General features: G+C 39.8%; 1 long non-coding RNA gene across 1 annotated transcript in view; it reads left to right on the forward strand.

Moving 5' to 3' along the window:
• Window positions 1–1,260: 1,260 nt before the first annotated feature.
• LOC122439549 overlaps window positions 1,261–25,875 on the forward strand; it is a 322,576-nt gene continuing 297,961 nt past the window's right edge. The window contains exons 1-2 of the long non-coding RNA XR_006268915.1: window positions 1,261–1,385; window positions 1,486–1,592. This is a non-coding gene — a long non-coding RNA (uncharacterized LOC122439549). The remainder of the gene's footprint in view (window positions 1,386–1,485; window positions 1,593–25,875) is intronic.

Below are 25,875 nucleotides of genomic sequence, written 5' to 3' on the forward strand. Positions count from 1 at the left end.
AAAAAAGCCTCCTGGGTATCCTTATAGGAATGAGTCCTAATAATGCTAGTATATGGAAGTAATTTATAAAGATTTTTAGTTTGTGTTTCTTATATGACAAAGAAATACAAATAAGCAGAATAGTGATAAGTAAATTTTGTTGCTCACTTACTGTGGGCAATGTTCACGATCATAAAGGGAAGGAAAAGGAAAGGAAATTCTTTTATATTAAGCTTCAATCACAAACCAGATGTTTACATACAGTACCTTTCGGTGTTTAGGAAAATTTCTGGCACATAGTTGTGCTTAATAAATATTTGTTGGGCGAACAAATGCATCTTGTTTTCATAATTCTTAAAATAACTTTATGAAAAAAAATCTCCAATTTACAGAAGAGTAAGGTTAAAAATCTATATATGAAGAACACACAATTAGCATTTGCCAGAGCCAGAATTTTAGCACTGGTTTGTCTGATGCCAAAACGAATGTTCTCCATAACAGGACTTTGGCAGCGTTTTCATCACTTGAGGTCACTATTCCAAAGTCCATCAATTATTTTGATGACTTTATTGAATGAGAACGAAGTTGACAGGATGAGACTGCTAACTGAACCAGACTTGTTTTCCCAACGCGCACCAAGCCAAACGTTGAGACACAGAGGTTTGCAGCAGAGAAGGGTTTCTTCACAAGCAGCCAAGTGAGGAGCTAAGAGAACAGACCTCAGATCCACCTTCCCGGAGGCTCAGGACATTTATGCAATAAAGCTGAGGTGTGGGGAACTTGGAGAAAGTAATTGGAGATAGGAAAAAGGTGAGACAGTCATCCTGCACAGGTGCAACACGGCTACAGGTGCCTGGCTCCAGCACATTCCGAGCCTGGCAGGTCTCAGCCTCTGACGTCAGAAGGTCGAGGCGCAGACACCTGCTCATGTGCTGTGGTTGGAGGGTCCCTGGTCCTCACCAGTCTTAACTGACGGGAGCTGGAAGTGGGAGCTGGTGACTCCAAGGCTCTGAAAAACAGCTCAGGGAAACATAATGTTAGTGCTGCTAGGAGGATGGTTTTCTGTGAAAACAATTCAAGTGAGCTTGGCCAGTGAAGGCCGGTTACAGCCCAGGCCTGTTGATTACCGTGTTTCAAGACTGCCTACGGCACTTTGGACTCAGAGAATCTGGGTAACCTTACCTGAAGAGTTCATTCTAAGTGAAAGTGGGAGATAAACGGGAGATGTTGGATGCCTGTTCCTGGTGGCGAAGCTCATTCGCTGGCCCGGCCTGTGAGTGGCAGATGCGAGTCCTGCAAGCAAGGAAGGCTAGAAGCTGGGAAGATGGAAGAAAAGAGGATCTGGTTTGGGCAGATACTGGAAGGAAACAGGCCCATGCCTGAGCTTCTCTGTCCTGCCGGTTTTGGTAAATTCCCTGGGTTGAAGAACGAGGTTTGCCCATCATTAGCAGATTGGGCCTTTGCCTTGCATGCTACTTAACCACTTATGGCCTTGCTTTTTTCCAGCCCACGAACTTTGCCCTGCTTCGTACAGCTGGAGTGGGAACCTGCAGACATTTTTCTTGGCCAGTTGGTGCAATGTGAAGCTTTGGTGGGAAAAAGGTGCTTTCCGGGTGAGTTTGACCATACCCTGACTTCCTGGCCGGTTTAGCCAGCAGCAGTGGTGCTTCCTGGAGGGTCTCTCCAGAACCCCTGGGGCACAGCTTCGCAGAGTCTTCCTGGCGTCTCAGAGCCCCCAGCAGGGCTGGCTTGTAGGAAACCACCTGTTGGCCCTCTGGCAGACTCCTCAGCTGTCCAGGGCTCATGGCCACACTCTTGTTAATAAGGTTTGACTTTCAGTCTGGGGGAGAGACCTCTTCCAAATTTCTTCCTTCTTTGGACACTGTCTTAGCTCTCGAAATTGCTGGCTGCTTCCTTAATCTGATGTACTCATGGTTTTTACCTTTACCTCTTCCTCCATTGTAGTTAATCCTCAGTTAAAAAGCTTAACATTCTTCGTTACATTTTCTCTCTTCTTTAGGATGGTTTCTGTTTCCCTTTAGGACCCTGATCAATTCATCAGCTTGCCCTCAAAAGCAGAGCCTGAGGCTTTTGTGAGAGTTGTTTGTTTGGGAATGTTTATTGGGGCTTAGGCAGCCCCCAAGACACGGACAGAGAAGTGAAATAGGAAGAAAGGAGAACCGATGCAGTTATGAGTTATCCAGTTGGTCTTGCCAGCAGGCAATGGGTTTTCGATCTATAGGCCCTTCTAAGAAACCTGTGAAATCAATCTCAGAGCCAATGAGGGGAAGAATGGAGGAGACATTTACCCGTTGGCTTTCCTCTCCTATGCTTACAGTGAAAACTTACCAAGTTGCATCAGTGCCAATGTGGTTGAAGCCTGCCTAGAACCAGTTGGTGCTGAGGTTGTTGGAATAAGAGGTGAAGGCAATAGAAGGTATAAATTGGTGCATAAGATGTGTTTGGTGTAATTACTAAAATAAGAAATGGATAATTAAATGTTTTATAAAACTTTAGCTAAAAATTCAGGGTGAGAAAATTGTTAATGATTAAAAAATGTGAGCTGCAACTTGGTTCCTCCATTTAAAGTGTCTAGGTCTAATGGGGTGAGGGTGAGTTGGAGATGGGCCCTGTAAACAAACAAACAAACAAAAACCAAGTACTGAGCAGGGCAGTATGCAATGAGGTTGAATAATGGCATGTTCCTGTAGAAATTTACTAGGGGACATCGCATTTTACTGGAGCAAAAGGCCCGCTAGTCCAAGAAATAGAGTTAGCTCTGCCAAAGCCCTGGTGGCTCAGTGGTAAAGAATCTAATGCCAGAGAGAAGGGTTTGATCCCTGGGTCAGGAAGATCCCCCGGAGGAGGAAATGGCAACCCACTCCAGTATTCTTGCCTGGGAAATCCCATGAACAGAGGAGCCTGGAGGGCTCTAGTCCATGGGGTTGCAGAGTCAGACACGACTTGGCGGCAAAAGAAAAAAAACAGCAACGAACTCCCAAAGCCCGGAGATCATAGCAAGGAAGAGGAGATGTTGTCAGAAATTCCAAAGATATCAGGAGATAGGTTAAGTAGCAGAGGCTGGAAACTGAGTGTCCCCTAATTTTGTTATTCCTTGGGCTGTGGATGTGATTAGAGAAAGCCGTGACTTTCAGAATTTAATTCTGAAATTAAACGGCACAAGTTAATGGAGAGACAGTGATACCTGTTTTCTGCTGCCCTTGCCAATAGACATCTCCTGTGTCCACCCATCCACTCCCTACCTTCCACATCAGCTCAGTGAGAGAGAGGGGAGAAGTCAGTGTCTTCCTTACTGTTCCTTCAGGCCACTTCCTGACCTTCCTTCTTCCATCCTCATCATCTGAGGACCGTGCTATTATTTTTCCCTACAACTGGTCTTATTTCCATTTTCTAATCTGTGAGCCAAAATTACAAGGCTTGACAGTTATTTTGAAAATATTTATACTTTTGACTTAGAAATCTTCAAAAATATTTTTGAATTTTTATTTAGAGAAGTATTTTTATAAGATTTGGCACTTTTGAATTCTAGGAAGCTAGAAGTTTGTGTGAATCACAGCAAAAAGAAATAGTTCTGCTAAATGGTTAATTTTTTTCAACTAATGTAAAAGTTAAAGGTGGAAAGAAATTGGAAATTATGGGAGATGGCAATAAGAACTAATATTGTTTGAGAAGTCAATTTGTGTGTAAGTGCCTTAATTTGATCTTCTTTGACATACTACCAGACGGGCATCATCTTTGATTTGTAGCAGAAAAAATTGAACATAGAGAGTTGTAATTAACCTACCTTAAGTCATATAGATCATCCTTTCCTGGACTCTTATGTCCACAATCATGTCTTCCCCCTCTGAAATTCTGTTGCATGCTTTAGATGTAGGGTGCTTTTGGCTCTTCTGATATTCTAGACTTACGCTATCAGAGTGTTTTTAAGCTCAGCCTCATAGGATAAAGACAAGGGATATTTCTTTACTATCATTAGTGCCTAGTGATGCTAAAAGGATGATGAGCTCTGAGCGGTATAGGGAGAAGAGGATATATTTGGTGGATTAATACCAGTTTTGCCTCTTCCAGCTGGTGACTATAGGAAAGTTACTTAAACTTTGTGGTTTCAGGTTCTTTATCTTATAAAATGGTCACAATGCAACTCATCTGCCAGTCTTTTTAGGATGATTAAACTAGATGCTGCAGCTGAGCAGTTCCCAAAGTATGTTCTTTGGAATACCAACCTTAAAAGGTGCTCCTCTGCGAGAAAACTTCTTGCCTAAATAACTTCATAAGATGTGTGTGTGTGTGTGCGTGCATGCGTGTGTGTGCTCAATTGCTTGTGTGTCTCTTTGCAACCCCATGGGCTATAGCTGCCAGGCTCCTGTGCCCATGGGATTTCCCAGGCAAGAATCCTGGAGTAGGTTGCCATTTCTTCCTCCAGGGGATCTTCCCAACCCAGGGATCAGATCCGCATCTCCTGCCTCGGCAGGTGAGTTATTCATATTTACCACTGCGCCACCTGGTGAAAGGTACAGAGTAAGCTTTGTAATGAATCACTGACTAAATTAGCACATTCAGGAATCTGGGAAGTTCAGCAAGAAAGAAGGCTATTTACCTTTTTAACCAAGTGTTTCTCATATATGTCTGACCAACCATGTTTTTTTTTTTTTACTTAATGTATGTTGAATAGGTAGAAGATGCACTAGGAATAACACTTTGTGTGGGATTATGGAATTCAGATTTTAAGATTTGAACATTAGATTGAAAAGCTTGTATTAAGTGAAAAAAGCAAAGTAAAGAAGATGCTCCCATTTGTGTTTTGAAAAAGAATATATATTCCTATATTTTATTGCAGTTTTGGGAAAGATGCAATAAACTATGCAGTAATATGTAGTTTTCTCTGTGATTGTGTCTGTCGTGGAAGGGAGTCATGTATATAGACACATGTACATGTGTACATATATGTGTGTGTATATATTTTTACCCTGGTGCACTGTTTCAGTTGTTTAAGCATATATTATTTGGCTAAAAAATAGTTAAAATATAATTAAAAGTACAGACTAAGAAAGCAGTTTAGTTTTTGATGATTTTTAGTAGATTAAATTTTTTAGAAAGCTTTCATAGTATTAAATCATTTGTTAATCATTATCTTTGTACAAACATGTCTATGATCAGCAGGTCAGTCTCTCACGTGAGTTTGCCAGTTTGGTAATGTAAGTGTGTAAAAGTTTTTTACCTTTTTTGTTATGCTTTACCAAAAATTCTCATCTCTCAGTTTGGGGTATTACTACACCCACATCTTTGACACTACAGAAACCAACACTAGAGATCCTTAGTAATACTGATCTGTAGAATTATGTTTACAGTTGATTCATTAATCCATAATATAATGCTATCTTTGAGAATCTCAAAATAATTTGTGAAAATTTTAGTTGTTGTATGGAATTTCATATTTCCTGGCTTAAGTTGAACCTACATTTAGGCTAATAGACTCATTCAGAAAGGTCACATGTGGCATCTTACAGTTTCAAATCCAAAAGGTACAAAGTGTTGTATATCCTATACATCAGTTTCTCACAAGGCAGAAGAGGTGGATTTGAATATGCAGTGATCGATAATATAAACAGGAAAGGAAGAAAAAGCTTCTGTTCCTATTCACAACATAAGGAAGGTAATTTGCAGTGTATTTCCAGTACATGAGGTACTTAAAGCACATTTGGCAACACTTAGCAGTAAGTGGCAAATCATTGTTATGTCTTTGTACCTACACACTCTCATCCATCCGGTATTGGGGCATTAGAACAGTTTTGCGGCTATATCTGATCGGTAGTCTTGCCAGTCTGTTGATTTTTGAATTTTGGCTGAAATTGACTGGTCTGGTTTTTAAAAGTTATTCCTTAGGGATAAACGGAAGCTACTGGTTTCACTCCTAGTAGGGTAAATAAAATAGAAATGGCCTGTTTACCCATATCCATTCACTCTTCCCCTCCCCAACCCTCTGGTTCATTCTTCATTACTGATTTCCCATTGGGTCCCACCCTTCAGTCTTAGCTAGAAAATTCACCATTTCTTAGTGGAGTGGAATTTCCTGTTTGATATCTATCTAAAAATAAAGCTAAAGAAAAAAAGGAAGTTTAGAAGGGTCAAAAGCAATGCTCTAGGGTATATTTCTTGTTCTTTAGTAGTGACAGATTATCATGTAAACCAATGAAGGAGCAAACAGAGTAACAATTTCTTTGGATACTCTTTTAGTCTTTTTTTCCCAGTGCCCACAGTTTGAGAACTGGTAGGCAATGAAGGATGTTTTTTTGGGTTGACCGAAAAATTCATCAGGGTTTTTCCGTAAGATGTGACAGAAAAACTTGAACGAACATTTTGGCCAACCCAACACCAATCCTGAACCATTACTACTTAAGAACAGTGTGCTAAAAGCCTAAGTGAGTATTTCAGTGATCAGTTAGATAAAATTTGTAGTATTGGGAGCATTATGACCTTTTCTCCACAGCTGTGAGCATTTTTGAATGATTACACGTCCCTACCAACATTAGAATGAGTCTGGATTGATACTTAAACATTTTAGAAAATTGTAAATCAGAGATATGATAAACTTTATTAATTTGTTTACCATGTGTTAGGCACTAATTTGAAGTACTTTACATTTACTCATTTAACCATCTTGTCAAGCCAGTGAGGTAGGTACTATGAATAGTTATTTCCAACTTAGGAAAATGAGGTATAAAAAGGTCACACAGCTAGTGAGTGATAAGGATTGGATCCTAAGCAGACTAGTTCTAGAACTAGTGCTTTTAACTATTAACAATGCAACACAATCTCTTGATGAATATAGAGAATTTACTGTCAAAGGTCCATCTGATCAAAGCTATGGTTTTTCCAGTAGTCATGTATGGGTGTGAGAGTTGGACTATAAAGAAAGCTATAGTTGGACTATAAAGAGTGCTGAAGAATTGATGCTTTTGAACTGTGGTGTTGGAGAAGACTCTTGAGAGTCCCTTGAACTGCAAGGAGATCGAAGCAGTCAATTCTAAAGGGAAATCAGTCCAGAATATTCATTGGAAGGACTGATGCTGGAGCTGAAACTCCAATACTTTGGCTACCTGATGTGAAGAACGGAGTCATTGGAAAAGACCCTGATGCTGGGAAAGATTGATGGCAGGAGGAGAAGGGGATGACAGAGGATGAGATGGTTGGATGGCATCACCGACTCAATGGACATGAGTCTGAGTGAACTCCAGGAGTTGGCGATGGACAGGGAGGCCTGGCGTGTTTCAGTCCATGGGGCCGCAATGAGTCGGACATGACTGAGCAACTGAACTGATAGGTGTAACTATATGATATTATGTAATATTTGCATACTTCATTTGGTAGTTTTATGTATTGTATCACAATCTTGGGGAAGGTAAAATTTAGGAGAGTGGTAGTGAAAACTAACAGTAATTGAATATCTGCTAAGTGCCAGGCCATTTACATGCATGAACAAGTGAAAAGAACATTTGAATGCTTCATTTGACTTAGGGATCAAGTAACTTTTAATGTAAAGGGCTAAATAGTAAATGTTTTAGGTTTTGTGGACCATATATGTCTCTTGTTCCCTACCTATCCTCCCTCGCTCCCTCCTCTTCCCCCCTCCTCCCTCCTCTTCCCCCCTCCTCCCTCTCTCTTCCCCGCTCCTCCCTCTCTCTCCCCTCTCCTCCCTCCCTCCTCTACCTCCTCCCCCTCCTCTCTCTCTTCCCCCCTCCTCCCTCCCTCTTCCCCCTCCTCCCTCCCTCTTCCCCCTCCTCCCTCCCTCTTCCCCCCTCTCTCTCCCCCCTCCCCCCTCTTCCCTTCTCCTCCCCCTCTCCCCTCTTCCCTTCTCCTCCCCCTCTCTTTTCCCTCCTCCTTCTCACTTCCTCTTTCTTCTTTTCTTCTTACGTCTTTTTAAAATGTAAAAATTATTCTTAGTTTGGAGCAGTACAAACGAGATTTGGGTTTTAGGTCACGGGTTTTCATCCAGCCTAAAACGTCAGTTGAACTTGCTGGCTTACATGTTGAAAAGGTAGGATACATTTCAGAAGGCAGTTCATCCGAGTTCTGGTTTCACTTGGCTGAAACTCACTGAGACCCTCTTTGTATTGGATTTGTCTTCATCATTGCAAGATGACTGTGCAGAACAACTCGGGTTTTTTGTTTCCTTGCTCGTATTTGAGGGATGGTATGATGTGAAGGACAGGGTGTCTGCTGATCAGCACAAAGCACCAATACTGATTGGTATTGATCACTCTGATTGGACAGTATTTGTTTTGTCCACACCCTAAACTGATTCCTAAAACTAAGAATTTATGGCACTAATTGGCTTAGGCATGAGTTGGAAGAATTCTCAAGGATTGTGCAGCCAGAGAAGTGGGGTTTTCTATGACTCCAACTCATGAGTCAGGAATGGGTCCTGAGATTTTACATTTTTAACAATTTGCCAGGTGATATTGACAGTTTCTGGTCAACAGACCACAGTTTGAGTAACAAGATTTTTCTAAACCTAAACAGACTATTAAATGAGTGGCTGATAGAATAAGTTTGGGGGAAATAATCACAATGTCTAAAATTTTATAGAATTATATTTTCTGTAACTGTTGAAAATAATGCATGGACAATGTGTGGGCTAGAATCAGGATATGAGGAACAGCTATTGCCTAGATTTTCCAGCATGAGAAGACATTTTTCATCTGGAGAAAACTTTGAAGCTCCCAGGCCAGTTCTGGAGGGAGGCATGGAAATGTAGAAATAGATGAGGGAGGGGGAGTGACGAAGAGAGAAAAAAATGGGAACCACCTTATGTGGTCACACTTTTACTTATAAATGCTTATGAAAACTGAATTAAGTATACTGAGTTTCCTATGGATTGAAGCATCAGTAAAATTTTGGGAAGCCAGAGCCGAAAAGACAGAGAGCATCAATGTGTATAATCGCTTCGAGGATTATTTGAAGTCTTAAAGGTGCCACTTTAGAGGACTGGGGGATTCTTAAAATCCAGGGAAAGCCACCCAGTTTTAACATTCCAGTTCCATGAGGTATTTTATTAATCACTGCAGCACTTTGGAGGGTGGGATATTGATTTTAAAGTGGGGATGATTTAAAAATCTGAGATATTAAAAAGAACCTACCTAAGGTGTCATAGTGGATTAGGAATTTGAGTCTCAAGTGGTCTAACTAGAAAACCCAAATCTCACTTGATTACACTAGTCCTTTTCCTCCCAAATTGAACAAAACCCCTCAAGAACCTTTTATAAAACGAAATAGGAAGTGGGTCCTGCTATGGCTTAAGAATGTCTATCTACAAGAATTGAAGGGTGACAACCTGTTTGCAGATACATTGAGACTGGTTGTGTCTTTTTTACTCAGGTTATAAATTTGCTTGAGATGGTTTTTGGGGAGTCAGATAAATCCTCTCTAACCTGCTTTTTCATGACATACTGTGTGGGATCTCAGTGAGTTACAGAGACAAAATTAAGCTTGTCTCTTGCTGTCTCTGAAACATCTCTAAGGAATCTTAGAGTGAAAACCACTATAATATATACTTTGTTACTCATAATTTTACAAGTGAAAAAAACTGAAATCCAGAGATTTTAAAATGAACTGTGCAGGGTAACACAGCAAGTTAGCAGCAGAATGACTCCAAAGATGATTAAATCCCACTGCTTAGTAGAGATTATTTATGTTCAAAGTACAAATAAAAATTAAGACAATTGCCTCAAGTGTTGAAGTATGTTGAGATTTGTGGAAAGTAAACTATTTTAGATTTAGAATTTGCATCAGATGAGGCATTAAAGGGATGTACTTTTAGATTTTTCCTTATATTAGTAGTTTTATTTTTGTTTTATACTGTTATAATTCTGAAGGTTTAGTTAATATTTTATTAAAACAATATTACTTTTAATATTTGATTCTGTACAAGTAACCATATTCTTAGTTATAAGTCCTACCACATACAGGGGCTTTTTGTTTTTTGTTTTTTTTTGCCAACAGAATGTGTATCTGAATTTAGATTAAGATCAATGACAGTTTAAAGGATATTCACTTTACATAAGAATGTTTTTTAAAGCATTGCTTAAATGACACTTGATTATATGTATTTTGATTTTATGACTGTCGATTATATTGCTGTTAATTGCCAGTAGGGCCTTGTTCTAAAAGTATCTTTCAAAAAATATTGAACAAATTCATCTGAATTCAGTACTGACTCTGCCTTCTATTAGGCTTTTAGCCAAAATGTGACTCAATAGGGCGAATACAGTAGCTGGAGCCAATATAATGGCTTCACCCTTAGAAGTCCTTTGGAGTAAAATGGTAACCACAGGGCAAAGGGGCATGTCTTGACAACAGTGCCTTTCATTGGTGCAGACGGTCAAGTAAAGGACAACACACAATGTCACAGGCTAGATCTATAATTCTAATAGCTCAGCTATTTGGCAGGAAGCATAATGTACATAAAAACCCGTGATCCTAAAAAAAAATTCATGTTCCCCCAAATCTTGTTTCCCTAGATAGAAAAAAGGGACAAAAGACAGATTACAAGGAGAGGGAGATAGACAGACAGACAAAAAATAGAGAAGAGAGAAGGGAGGAGAGGAGGTCAGAGGCTATTATAGTTGGTTTGGGCTTCTGTAAGGAAGAAAGTGAAGTCACACAGTTCTGAGCGACTCTTTGCGACCCTATAGACTGTAGCCCGCCGGGCTCCTCTGTCCTTGGGATTTTCCAGGCAAGAATACTGGAGTGGGTTGCCATTTCCTTCTCCAGGGGAATCTTCCCAACCCAGGAATTGAACCTGGGTCTCCAGCATTGCAGGCAGGCTCTTTACCCTCTGAGCCACCATTCAAAATTATCTATCTTTGTGATAGTTTAATTTGTATCCTTGAGTTCTGTTGTTCCTTACTTCTTCTCCACTCAGCAGCTATAGTAAACGAGAAGACTGCCTTGCCAGTGATAGAGCACAAGCCCTTTCTGTTTGAAGGTTTCAGGTCCCAACTATTCATTTGTATAACTGTGAGGAAGATAAAAGTAGTAAATCATCCAGGTATGTGACTCATAGGCAATTTAAGCATTATTTGTGTTTTTTTGATCTCTTGATTTATAGTTTCATCTTATTTTCTGTAGAATTAAATATGATGCATATGATATGAATCAAATATCAACTCACACAAAGTGAAATAAGGAAATTTCAGTTTAAGAAGTCTTTCCCCCTAGAACCCAGGTTGGATATCTTCACATTCCCTCAGTTCCTAGTACACATGGCCTTTCTCCTCTTTCTGTTCTGTGCTGAAGGGATTCAGAATATGCCACCTCAGAAGGTGCCTCATTGGTGTAAGGATCATTTTAAACTGAAGGCAGTTAAGAGCAGATACAGGAAGAATCATCTGTCCTCCCCATTTCTGTGTAAAAGCAGGGCATAAATTTCCTACGTGAAGGTATGCTGACTTCTCTCTCTAGTAACGAGAGCAGGAAAACAACCCTTATCCTTGGAGACAGAGCGTGGGCACTGAGATGAATCTGTACAAACAAGTCTTTCTGATGTAACTCTCATCTTCTCTTAGTTTTCTCTTGTATATTTATCAAATCATCCCAGTTTGCCACTTCTACAAGCACAAATTCCTTTTCCTTTTTTTTTTTTTAAATCACTTCTCCACAATTTATTGCCCTTTGTTAAGATGGTATATAAACCTCAAATTCTAACCACTCCTTTTGAGTTCACTTGTATGTATGCTCATTATGTGTAAATAAACTGTTTTTTTTTTCTCCTGTTAATCTGTCTTTTATTAGTTTGCTGGGCCTGACCAAACCTAAGAGGTTAGAAAAAAAGTTTTTTTCCCCCCTCTCTTAAAATGCCTTTCTGGAAAACTCAGGTTTCTATTACACAAGAAAGTTTGTTGTTTATTTGTACTGAATAATTTTGTGATTAGCCTGTGCGGTGTAAAACTCAAGTTATGATAAGTTAGTCACTAATCATATAGTTTTTGATTAAAAACTAAAATGAAAGCTTAGTGCTGTATTTGGTTAATTGGAAGACTATATATAGGGATTTTTTTCTGCTATGTTAAGGTTTTTTCATGCCACCCACCCCTCAAATCCCAACTAGTAACTTGCTATCTTGATTATTCTTTTCAGTAAGATAAATGAGAACATTTACTGAAAAAGCAGTAAGTCAGGGCAAAGAATGGTGGGTGGATTAGTAGTTTGGAGATCTGAGTTCTGTTTGCCTCTTTCGAATGGATCCAGGGAACTAGACAGTGTGTGGATCTGGAGATCAGGGACAGGGTTTATATCCAAGAACTAGGGTGGAGGCGATATGGGCTGAAGTTCCATGGGAGAAGCAGTCTACAACCGGGGCATGTCTTTAACACAGTGAGATAGGTAGAGGATAGGGGAGTGGATTAAGAAGTCAGGAGTTCTGGAATTACGGAATAGTGGAAGGCAGGTTTGGACAATGATGGGGAGAAAAAGTAGGAAAGTAGGACTGGGGCCTAGTCTTATGTTCTGTGTGATTTTGGCCATATTTCCTCTTTCATAAACATTATTTCAATTCAGTTTCATCTCTGTCAAGACCAGGTTACCACACCTCTTGACAGTTTCATTCAGTGATCCAAGTTGGACTCTTCTTTCTAAATTCAAGTTGAGTCATTAAGATACACTGGAAAGTTACAGGAAACTCTGAACAGGAAGAAATCTATCAGGCAAACGCCAGGTTTAATATGCTTAAAGGAAGATTCAAGTCATTTTTGATTGCTTAGAGAAGCATTTCCCAAAGTATATCCAGAGGAACACTTGTATACAATAAAAAGTAGTCACTGAGAATATATACAGTTCTTTAATTCAGGACTCCTCAGAATTATTATATTGAGTAATGTTATCTTCAGTATTGAAACAATTTATTTCTTGAGGTCATTTCCATCTTGAAGTTTAACAGAACTATTAGGATCATGCTAACCCAGTGTGGGATCAAGACAGGCTGAGAAGTTAATTTTCAAATGTTTGTTCCTCCTTTCCCCCAAAAATTATTTCCAGGAGAAAGTATCAAGGGGATAATTACAAATGTTCAGTGATAAATTACCATGGCTTCTGTTGAGGTAAGTCAGATGATTATGTGGGGGAGGGGTTATTCCATTCCGATCTGAAATCTGTAGAACTTTAAAGGCTGTTGTAGCCAGAAACCTCTTGGGAATTCTGACTCCTAGGGTTTCCAAGGTCCCATCTCCTGCAGTCATGGAGATACTGGAAATTAGCACCTTACCTCAGTTTCAGATTTCCTTTTCTATTCTACTTCAGAAAGGGTCTTTGATTTTCATCCTGATGGATAAATGGGTTTCTAACCCAGTAAAATGCTGACAGTAAGCAGGAATGGAAAAGAAATCACTTTCTCTCCAAACTCACAGGGCTCCTTGACTGATAGATGGTCCTCTGCTTGGGCATTTCCTTCAGAAGGGCCAATCACTATGAATTCCAAATAAATTTTGTTCTATGAAGTAACACTGTTAACAAGAAACTCTTGAAGGGTTTGGTTTTTCTTCTTTGCCCCTGAGAACAACAGGGTAACACCTACTGACTGAATATAATTGGACAATTTCGAATTTAAAATTGATAAAATAAATTCCACTTTATGCCTCATTTAGTGGAGGTCTAAATACTGTTTATTGGTAAAAAGTTAATCTACAAATTATATATATGTGTTTGTTGACATGTCAAAGAAAACATAATCACACACTACTGTTAAAAATCATATTTATTAGTAGGGAAAAAAGGGAATCCTCCATTATCCCTTATTCCTTCAAAAAGTAAAGAATACTTAAAAAACCCTCTAGCAGCTTTTCTTTTATTACCAGCTGAAAAAAAGCTCAAGGAGAGGTGGATACTTTAAAAATACAAAGAATGTGAAAAGATGCTCATCTTTCTGAAACCTCTATTGTTCAGTAATGCCTAATGTTAGACATTAAAGGTTTACGTGTTCATCATCATATTTTATTGAAGTTGGTAATAATTTACTTATTATCTGCAATGGGTTTCTGAAAAATATTTCTCTTTCCATTAAGGATTTCATTTTCAGCATTTGCTTGTCAGTTAAATCCTCACATCATTAATGTAACTTCTCATCATAGGCAAAATTGAATATTCATGCCTAGCTCAAATCACTGTTATTTTGGCCTCTTTTTTTTTTTTTTCCCTCCCGAAAGTGTAGATTGTTAACCCATCACTTTACAGCTAAGATTGCTAAATTTCCTGAGATTGCTTTGATTTGTTGATGTAACTTGAAGTTTACATTTAGTCATTTTTCCATGGGCAGTGATTTCTGCTTTTAACCTTGACCAGATCCAGGCCTTTTGCTCTTTGCCAGCGACTTGACTGACTCTTTGGTTGTGTTCCAGGTCCTGAAGCCATGCTACCTCAATCCTTCGTACAGCACCTCGCCTGCTTGTGCACATGGCAAATGGATGATCATCCTCTCAAAGGTGTGACATTCAAGCAAGGAATTAATTTCCTTGTCTGAAAGACTCTTCAAAGTGTTTTTAGAGGGTCAGCTTTCGACGAGGTGATTTCTCAAGCTTCCTCCAATCCAGGATTCTATCTGTCTATTGATTTATCTCACTTTAGGTGAACCAACATTTATAAGGCTCAACTTCAAATATATTTTTTGCGGTCAAGGACCACAATTTCCTTAATCTGTGTTATGGCAGGATGGAACTTTTCCACCCTCTCCCACCCCATCGGTTCCTTGCACATGCCCTTCTGCTTTCTGAGGTCAGGTTCAGATTGAGCTGGGATAATAGTAAGAGGTCTTTAGTAACGTACCTCAGGTGAAAAGGAGAGGCAAAAACTTTTATTGCATAATAGCTCATAGGAATCATGATGTTCTGCCAACTGGTAACTCTTGGCATTTTAAAAGATGTCTGATTGTTTTGGGGCTGCTTGATTCTAAATCATAATCACTGATACAAGCTTACCTTCAGAAGGGAAAAAACTCAGCCTTAAGGGACTCAGCTGGTAAACAATCTGCCTGCAATGTGGCAGACCTGGGTTCAATCCCTGGGTTGTGAAGAACCCCTGAAGAAGGGAAAGGCTCCCCACTCCAGTATTTTGGCCTGGAGAATTCCATGGACTGTATAGTCATGGGGTCGCAAAGGGTTGGACACGACTGTGTGAATTTCACTTTGACTTTTCAAGGGACAAACAACCCAAATTTCCTTAAACTGGATGAAACATTGACCACTAGTCCAAAATTGAATAGAGGAGGATATGAAGGTAGGCTGAGAGGTAGGGGGGTGTTGGTGAGAAGCGATGGGTTTGAAGGAACTGTAGGACCTGTCATGGAGAAGAGAGGGGAGAGGTTCTGGGGAAATAAGAGGACCAGGAAGATGCAAGCCTGCTGTACCTATGGAAGAGGGGGTGTGGCTGGAATCAGCTAAACATGATGTAGAAGCTGTGTGGATTAGTATGTGACTTGAGACTGAATATGCTTAGGGATTTTATGTTTGTTCTTGGTTAGTTAACAACAAGATACTATTTTGATAATGGAGTGTATAGTTATAGTTCTCTATGTGGGCAAAAAAATAGGGGTTGTATTGTTAATATGCAATTTATTCATTTAGGAGGTGTCTATACTAAAACATATATAGTATCAGTGATAAATGCCAAGCTTCAGAATGGAAGTTTCTAGAAAGTAAACACCCTATAGGATATGCTGTTTATAAGACTCAGTTAATCCTTTTACATGACTCCCTGATGACACACACGTTGTTTCAGGGCATACTTAGCCATTTAAGGGTTGCCTTACTATCAGAGAATTATTTGGAGAAGTCACAGGGCAAGAGAAAACCTAATTAATAATAAGCATCAACAATAATTTGGGCTTGTTTTCACAGTTTGTGTAGTAGAGGAAAATGCCAACCCTGGATTATCAGTGTGAATTAATGGTGGTTTCTTCGGCTGCTGGTCAGAATCACTATAAACCATTTAGCATACAAATTAATATGGATATTATTTTTTATGTAGTAGCACTTGACTCATTCATTTCACTAATATGCAGATCCAGTAATTCTCAAATCAACCTCACCTTTCTATCTATATGCTCAGCAAAGTTTATTAATAGCAAAGAGCTGTCATAAAAATCTCATATTACAAAGAATTCATTACTTCTGCAAAAAAGTGCTAGAGTACATTTGTTGGTCTATTACTAAACAATCTAATAAAAAATCAAAATGCAAGTCCATTTATCAAGTAAAAAGAGCAATGCACTTTTTTTTTCTGAGATTTGAAATCATAGCAGTTCATCCTATCTGTATGCATACAAAGTACTTACATTGATTAATTTGCTTTGGACTTTTAATAGGCTTCTTCATTAATATGATATGAAAACTTTAGAAGAAGATTTAACTGAAAGAATTCTGTTACTAGGAACATTCAGTAAAAAGTAAGAGGAATGCTAAGTGTCTTAATGGCTGGAACAAACATAAAATTATTACTTATGTGTCCAACTTTTCTGTCCCCATCCTCCATAATAATCCAATACAATTTCTTACCACATTTACAGTTCATATAACAGAACAGGATGAAAGAGAGCCTATAAATGGCAAACTGTAATAAATTTTCCATACAAATGATGGGTTAACTATCTGGGGAGAAAAAAAGCAACAGGCCAGAATAACAGTGATTTGAGCTAGGCATGAATATTCAATTCTGCCTATGATGAGAAGTTACATTAGTGATGTGAGGATTTTACTGACAAGCAAATGCTGAAAATGAAATCCTAATGGAAAGAGAAATTTTTTTCAGAAACCCCATTGCAAATAATAAGTAAATTATCACCAATTTCAATAACACATTATGACATGCCAGCTAATTCATTATATGCTACTTGAGCTTTGGTTGAATAATAGTGTTCTCTATTATTGACTATAACTCAGTACAGTAATTCACAATTTGAGTGCCTACTATGTGTATCCTGTGTATGGACATCTTAGTTAAGATTGAGAAAAAATCCAGTTCCATTCTAAGAACCCTCCATTTTGCTTTAATCAATTGAAGAAAGTGCTAAATAAATGCAGTAATACCGCATTCATTCAGCAAATATTTACAGAGCACCTGCTGAATTTGCCCTTATTGTAACTGTGTAATAAGATGTTAAATGGGAAAATTTGACTCAGGTACTAAGATATAATAATACAAGCCATGGAGAGAGATACTGTGATGACTATTTTCTTTCATGCATAGTAATGATTTTTTGATGGTGTGGTTACTATAAGCAGATTAAAAATTGCCATCAGTTCAGTTCAGTTGCTCAGTCATGTCTGACTCTTTGCGACCCCATAAATCGCAGCACGCCAGGCCTTGCTGTCCATCACCAGCTCTCGGAGTTTACTCAAACTCATGCCCATCGAGTCGGTGATGCCATCCAGCCATCTCATCCTCTGTTGTCCCCTTCTCCTCCTGCCTCCAATCCTTCCCAGCATCAGGGTCTTTTCCAATGAGTCAACTCTTTGCATGAGGTGGCCAAAGTACTGGAGTTTCAGCTTCAGCATCAGTCCTTCCAATGAACAGCCAGGACTGATTTCCTTTAGGATGGACTGGTTGGATCTCCTTGCAGTCCAAGGGGCTCTCAAGAGTCTTCTCCAACACCACAGTTCAAAAGCATCAATTTTTTGGCACTCAGCTTTCTTTATGGTCCAACTCTCACATCCATACATGACCACTGGAAAAACCATAGCCTTGACCAGATGGACCTTTATTGGCAAAGTAATGTCTCTGCTTTTTAATATGCTATCTAGGTTGGTCATAACTTTCCTTCCAAGAAGTAAGCATCTTTTAATCTCATGGCTGCAATCACCATCTGCAGTGATTTGGAGCCCCCCAAAAATAAAGTCTGACACTGTTCCCACTGTCTCTCCATCTATTTCCCATGAGGTGATGGGACCAGATGCCATGATCTTAGTTTTCTGAATGTTAAACTTTAAGCCAACTTTTTCACTCTCCTCTTTCACTTTCGTCAAGAAGCTTTTTAGTTCCTCTAAACTTTCTGCCATAAGGGTGGTGTCATCTGCATATCTGAGGTTAGTGATATTTCTCCTGGCAATCTTGATTTCAGCTTGTGCTTCTTCCAGCCCAATGGTTCTCATGATGTACTCTGCATATAAGTTAAATGAGCAGGGTTCCTATTTGGAACTAGTCTGTTGTTCCATGTCCAGTTCTAACTGTTGCTTCTTGACCTGCATACAGGTTTCTCAAGAGGCAGGTCAGGTGATCTGGTATTCCCATCTCTTGAAGAATTTTCCACAGTTTATTGTGATCCACAGAGTCAAAGGCTTTGACGTAGTCAATAAAGCAGAAGTAGATGTTTTTCTGGAACTCTCTTGCTTTTTTGATAATCCAGTGGATATTGGCAATTTGATCTCTGGTTCCTCTGCCTTTTCTAAAACCAGCTTGAACATCTGGAAGTTCTTGGTTTACGCATTGCTGAATCCTGGCTTGGAGAATTTTAAGCATTACTTTACTAGCGTGTGAGATGAGTGCAATTGTGTGGTAGTTTGAGCATTCTTTGGGATTGCCTTTCTTATGGATTGGAATGAAAACTGACCTTTTCCAGTCCTGTGGCCACTGCTGAGTTTTCCAAATTTGCTGGCATATTGAGTGCAGCACTTTCACAGCATCATCTTTCAGGATTTGAAATAGCTCCACTGGAATTCCATCACCTCCACTAGTTTTGTTCGTAGTGATGCTTTCTAAGGCCCACTTGACTTCACATTCCAAGATGTCTGGCCCTAGGTGAGTGATCCCACCATGGTGATTATCTGGGTCATGAAGATCTTTTTTGTACAGTTCTTCTGTGTATTCTTGCCACCTCTTCTTAATATCTTCTGCTTCTGTTAGGTTCATACCATTTCTGTCCTTTATCGAGCCTATCCTTGCATGAAATGTTCCCTTGGTATCTCTAATTTTCTTGAAGAGATCTCTAGTCTTTTCCATTCTGTTGTTTTCCTCTAGTGAGACTTAAAATTAAGCTTTAAAAATTAATTTTTACTGGATTATATTTGCTTTATAATGTGTTAGTTTCTGCTGTACAGCAAGGTGAATCAGCTTACATTTGTCATAGTCAAAAACTGGAAACAACTAGGATGGCTCTCAAATAGGTGAATGGCTAAACAAACTGGTACTTTCATATTGTGGACTACTGCTCAGTAATAAAAAGGAATAAACTATGCACGTCACTACTTCAGTGGATCTCAAGGACATGATGGTGAAGTGAAGTCGCTTAGTCATGTCTGACTCTTTGTGACCCCGTGGACTGTAGCCCACCAGGCTCCTCCATCCATGGGATTTTCCAGGCAAGAGTACTAGAGTGGGTTGCCATTTCCTTTTCCAGGGGATCTTCCCAATCCAGGGATCGAACCTGGGTCTCCCGCATTGTGGGCAGAAGCTTTATAGTCTGAGCCACGAGGTATGGTGTCTAGTGAAAGGACATGATGCCTAGTGAAAAAAAGGCCAATCTCAAAAGTTTACATTAAATGTCTTCTTGGATTTACAAAATGATGGAAATGGAAAGAAAAGTAGTGATTTTCAGGGATTAGGGGTGGTGGTGGAAGGGCACTGGTGTGACAATTAAGGGGTAACCTAAGGAAGACCTTTGTGGTAATAAAATAGTTTGATGGTGTGATTGCAGTGGTGGTTACACAAATCTACACATGATAAAATGATGTAGGACTGTACACACAGACTATATCAATGTCAGTTTCCTGGTTTTGATACCATATTATAGTTATATAAGATGTAACCATTGCGGGGGACTAGGTGAAGGCTACATGGGGCCTCTCTGCAACTTTCTGTGAATATATAATTATTTCAAAATAGAAGCAAAAAAGGTCTTGTGACTTAAGGTGATCATAGTTCTTTACCTGAAAATAAGTAGAAGAGCCATAGGATTTACAAATTTTTTCCAAGAGGGGAAGAATTGCAAGGTTCACTGAGCAAACTTAAAGGGCCAATCAAGAAACAAGATCAAAGTATTTGTACGACTCCATTCCATGATGTCTGCTTGCTCAATATATGCCCAATTACTTATAATACTCTCTTTTTCTTAAAATGCTTTCTTCCCTTGTTTTCTTAAAAAGTTGTTTATTTATTTGTCTGTGCCAGGTCTTCATTGTTGCTCGGGCTCTTCTCTAGTTGTGGTGGACGTGCTTCCCATTGCTGTGGATTCTCTGGTTGCTGAGCATGGCTTTAGGCCATGCAGGTTTCCGTAGTTACAGTTCCTGGGCTCTAGAGCACAACCTTAATAGTTGTGGTGCATGGGCTTAGTGGTTCTGTGACATGCGGGATCTTCCCAGACCAGGGATTGAACCTGCGTCTCCTGCATTGGCAGGCAGACTCTATCACTGAACCACCAGGGACGCGCTCCCTTGATTTCAATGACATGATGCTCTCCTCATGTCTCTTCTCATAAAATCTGCTCTGTTTAATACTCTCTTTTTTGTCTGATGGAGATATTAGCTAGTTGGTCACCCAAGTCATAAACCTTTGACTTTGTTTCTTTCCCATCTTTACCACTCCAGTTGGCCTTCTGCTCCATATAATCACTCATCAAGACTTGCTGACTCCACTTTCTAACATTGTTCTTACTACCACTTCCTTTGTTTTTGCCTTCATTTTGTCTCACATGAGTGACTGACATCTGCAACACCCACTTACATACCTTCAGGCTTGTTCTTCCTAACACCATCCTCCAACAACCAGCCAGAGTGATCTCAAATGCGTATGGCTCCATCATCTCTGGCCTGAAGCCTTTCAATGGTTATCCATTGCTTACAGGAAAATTTGCACACCCTCTTGACTTAACAACCAAGGTTCCTGATCATCTGGTCTCCCCCAGCCTCTCTAGGCTAATTCTTCTCCAGAGCCTGACTCATGTTTGTTACACAGATTCATGCTCTGGGTATGCGTTGTTCATGCTCTGTCTAGCTTGAATATTATCTTTGAGGGTTACTTGTATATACCTCTTATAATTTTAAAGACTCAGTTCAAGACTCAAAGCTTTCAGGAAATCTCTGACCCTCTTCAGCAAGGTCAAGTTTCTGTCTCTGTGCTCCCTAAATTGCTCTGTTACTTAGACTGTGTCTATTGGCATAAGTTAGAGTCTTACTTTCCTTCCCAAGTGGCTCAGTGGTGAAGAATCTACCTGCCAATCCAGGAGATGCAGGTTTGATCCCTGGGTTGGAAGATCCCCTGGAGGAGGAAGTGGCAACCACTCCAGTATTCTTGCCTGGAAGATTCCATGGACAGAGGAGCCTGGTGGACTACAGTCCATGGGGTTGCAAAGAGTCAGACACGACTTAGTCTTGGTCTTACTCTGTGAGTTGAGAACTGGCTTACATTACTCAGGGTTTTTCATGGTTTTCTATGAACTCATATGGTTTCTTACATCATCTGGCATCTCTTGTTCATTATTCATGGGAGTTAGTAAACATTAACTGCTTCTGTGTAGGAAATATTAATATGTTATGGATGGGAGATAGAAAAATAAGTGAGATGTGGTTGTTGCACTTACTTACCTCAAAGTATACAATATGCATTTTTATGTTTGTGGACAGTTGGGGAAACAAGGGTAAGATTCTCCTGAGCAAATTAGCAACCTGATGGCACTGTGTTAGCACCCAGGTGAGCCTTGGAGAAGCGCTGTGTAGCAGAGGCATGCCGTGAAAGGACTCGTGCTGGTGCAGAGGTTCCCTGTGGTCAGTGAATCCACACCACTTGCTTCTTTCAGAACGAAGGGAGCCACAGACTCCTAGTTTGTTCCAGTTAAGGAATCCTGAGCATTTCAACAGTAAGATCAGTTACAAGATGAAGCATTTGAAAGTCTGATATTTCTCAATAGCACTACCCATACCATAATAAAAGACCTTTCTGAAGAGTGAGAGGATTTTTGGCAGTTGTAGTTGGTAAAGTCAGAACTGAAAATATTTTTGTTCATCAGAAACTCAGACTGCTTGCTTTCAACCATCATTTCCCTGTTCTCTCATCTGGATTCTAAATATTACTCTGTTTTTTATTGTTATTTTGGTTGTAAAGGATTAGGAAATGTTATAGTAAATTGTTGTAGGAACTATAGAAGACTGAAAGTGCTTGGTATAATGCCTGGTCCTTTGTAATATTAAACAATCAGTGTAGAGAAACAAAAACGGGTGTCTTGGCAATTTTGTTAGATATCCAAAAAACCCTTACAAGACAAATTAGAGAAGCAATGCTGCTTCTCTTTTTATCCTGTGACAGAGAGCTAATTCAGCTTCTTTAACAGAAACTCAAATAAACCCAGCCCTTTCAAAAAGCCTTTATGCTCAATGTAAAGGAAAATGTGTCTTCAAATCCTAAGAGTTCAGCTTCCACTGGTTTCAATGGGAGCTGTACATTCAGAGCCAAGGGCTAATTTTGGTCTGTGTGCTTCCCCAATAAGTTCTCTTGGGTGATCATTTTAGCTTCAGCAAAGTGTTTCCTCTAGCTATAAGAGCCAGTGTTTAAAAGTTTAAAGCAATGCGAATAGGCCAAAATCTAAATCAATATTCTGTAGAACAAATAAAGAGAAAAGAGAGTGAGGCGGCAGGCACATGGAATGTGCTTCAATTCCCTGGTAGGCAGATCAAGGAGTTTTCAACAAGAACTTAAAAATAGAAGACCTAAGAAACAGATGTTAACACAACTGTTCTCTCCCCCCTCAGTGAGAAATGACTGGTTAGGTTTTCAGATCAAGACACAGGGGTCACAAAGGGATATGCCATGGTGTAGTGTCAAGTGAGAACCAACAGGCAAAAGGGATTCAGATCAATAGGCAGCAGCTTCCTTATCTTCCTCAACGCCAGTTATTATTCCAGCATTTGTACTGACTTTGTTTCGCTTTTAGGTATATTACTTTGGTTCATGTATGAGTTTATATGGAAATTACACGGTATGAGGGGTTGTGTTTCTCCTTTTCCCCACCTACCCTTCCTCCTTCAACTTAGAGGTTTCTTACTAATATCATTTATGAGGAGGACAGCTTGCCTGTCGATCTCAAGGGCTCTGAAGATGACTCATTATCTTCTGCCCTTTGAGGACTTTGGGGGATAATAGCTTCAAACTGGAAGGAGACACTACATTGAAAGAGCATCCCAAAGCAAGTTCATCACAGGCCCAGTTTAACACAACATTTGACTTCACTGTAACAGCAACTTTGAGATGTGATAGTAGGAAGGGAAAAAACCTGGGGCTGTATTGGGCCTTTCATATTCTTTTAAAGAGGGTTTAGTATAAGAAGATTTAATTGCTGAGATGCAAAATGCACTTTATTATGAGGAAAATTAACCTTTTAAGAATATACTGTAGCAATAATAAAAATAAATGGAATTTATAGAGTGGTTTATATTTGAAGACCATATTTTTACATCTATTGTCCCTTGAGCCTCTAAAGCAGTTTATAAAAGGATTCCCCAATTTTTTCCCAACATATGTTCCTAATAGGTAAATACAAAAGTCTAAAGAAATATTCAGTGAGGAAAAACTAGGGAGGTCTGAATTATAAAGTAACCATACTTAAAATATGCAGTGGTATATATATTTTTTAAACCACAATTAAAAACAAAGAAAAGGCAGTGTTTTAACTGAAGTTACAGAAAACACATCAGGGCAGTAAATACATCAGGGCAGTATCTCAGGAGGTGGATCCTCCTTGAATTAAGTGTTACTAAATCACTGAAAAGTTATTATAGGTACCTTACCTTCCAGGTCCACTGCCCTTTCTGTTTTCTTATCCTGTGGAAACTGAGAGTTTTCTGAATTTTCTGGCTCTATTTTGAGATAATGATAAATATTTTGAGTAAAGTGCAGAGGAATCCTTCATGTGGGGCTGGAATAAAATTTGAGGTCTATATAGAGGTTTCTCAACGATTTTGAAAGAGCGAATGGAGAAAGCCCTGGTGCAGGGCTGGGTGAGGGGACAGAGTGGTGGTCAGAGAAAGCGGGAGGCAAATCCCGCCACCTGAGACCCAGAGGCAGTCCTGGTGAGCACACACGTGAGCAAAGGGTTGATGAACCTGTTAGCTTGACAGGAGAGGAAAAAACCTTTCTGTGTGAAGGGGTTGGTGAGAACCCTGGTGGAAAAGAAGGTTGGGGCCCATGTCTGGAAAACAGAACATTAAGCTACAGAGTTTGAAAATGCCTTGGCAAGATGAGCAACTAAGGTTTCTGAGAAGGGACATGACTCAGTGAAAGAGGTATTTTAGACAAATAAATCTGGCAGGAATGTTCAGATTAGGGAGTAAGACTAGTATTCAAGGGAGCAATTAGCAGGTGACCCCAGGAAGCCCCAGGTATCAAGCGATAAAAGTCTAGACTTAGTCCAGCTATGTACAAATCTCACACGTTTGGGGAACACAACATTTTCTAGTGTTCTCTAGAGTCTGTCAGTCTCGGTAGCTTCAGGTTGAATAGGACACTTAAAAATTCGCTGCAGGGGTGTGGATGTATCTAGATTGTTAACTAAAGAAATAAAACTGTTACAGAGTCCATCTGAGCTAAAAGGTGGAACCGCACAGACTGGGCGTAGCAGACAGTCAATTTATACAATCCTTGGAGACTGTAAGCAGAAATTACTGCCTTGTCTAGGAGGGAAAGGGTTTTTACTTCAGAGTTTTGGAGATTGAACAAACTTGCCACTGTTCTGAAACTTTAACCCCCAGGCCTTGGCTTTCCTCAGATTAGTTCCTATAGCCTACCTCATGAACTCCTTGAGTGGCTTACTCATTGATGAGCAAAGACTAACTATTGCCTTTCTTGGGAAGGCTCTGTGTGTGTGTGTGTGTGTGTGTGTGTGTGTGTATTCTTGTGCTTGCACACTTGCATCTGCACTCAGTCATCTCTGACTCTTTGGGGCCTGTAGCCCACCAGGCTCCTCTGTCCGTGGGGATTCTCCAGGCAAGAATTCTGCAGCGGGCTGTCATTTCCTTCTCCAGAGGATCTTCCTGACCCAGGGATCGAACCTGCGTCTCTTTTGTCTTCTGTGTTGACAGGTGGGTTCCTTACCACTAGTGCCACCTGGAAAGCCCTTTGGAGGCACGGGCTTAGCCAGTCAGTGTCCAGGCCTATAGCTTGGTTAACCAGCAGCAGATGATTTCTTGCTTACTTTCCTGGGGCTGTTTTTTTCAAGGAATTATTACAGAGCAGAGAGGTTTAGAACAGGAGCTCTGGCATTGCTAAATATTGGCAAGGTCAAATTCTACTGAACTTTGGGATTAGCAGTGATCTGACTGTATTTTCCTTTTGGTACTTCTGCTCTCTGCAGCTCTATTTTTTGTGATCCTTGTTGTTCCTGAATGTCTCTTTAAGTTAAGATGTTGTTCAGGAGTCGGTAGAGCTGGCAGACTACAACGCTGCATGCTGTATTATTCATTGTTTGGTGACTAGACTTCATATCGGTGGTAAAAATAAACATGATGCCTCTCAGCGTACTTCAGTCCTTTCAGTCCTCTTGTGAATGGTTTCCTGGAACTGTGCATCTCCCTTGAAGCAAAGTATGAAGAAGGAGAAGGTGGGGGAGGGATCAGAGGAGGAGGGGAAGGAAAAGGGTCAGGATCAGTCTCAACCGGGCGTAATTTTTAGAAGCAGGCTGGATGTCACTCAGTTTTCAGAGAAGTGTAACAATCGCCCTAGTGGCGCTCTAAACATAAAGTTAGTTTTCTTCCACAACTGTGGCTTTCTTTTCCATTCTTTGGTTTGGAAGCAGTCATTTTTATATATAGACACCTCTCTATATAAATTAAGTTGTAATTTTTCTCATTAAGATGGAGGAACCGATTTCTGGCCATGATGGTTTCAACTTTTACTTCATAAATGAACCAGTAG

The sequence above is a fragment of the Cervus canadensis genome, chromosome 4 (genome assembly GCF_019320065.1).
Source record: "Cervus canadensis isolate Bull #8, Minnesota chromosome 4, ASM1932006v1, whole genome shotgun sequence".
Lineage (NCBI taxonomy): Eukaryota > Metazoa > Chordata > Mammalia > Artiodactyla > Cervidae > Cervus > Cervus canadensis.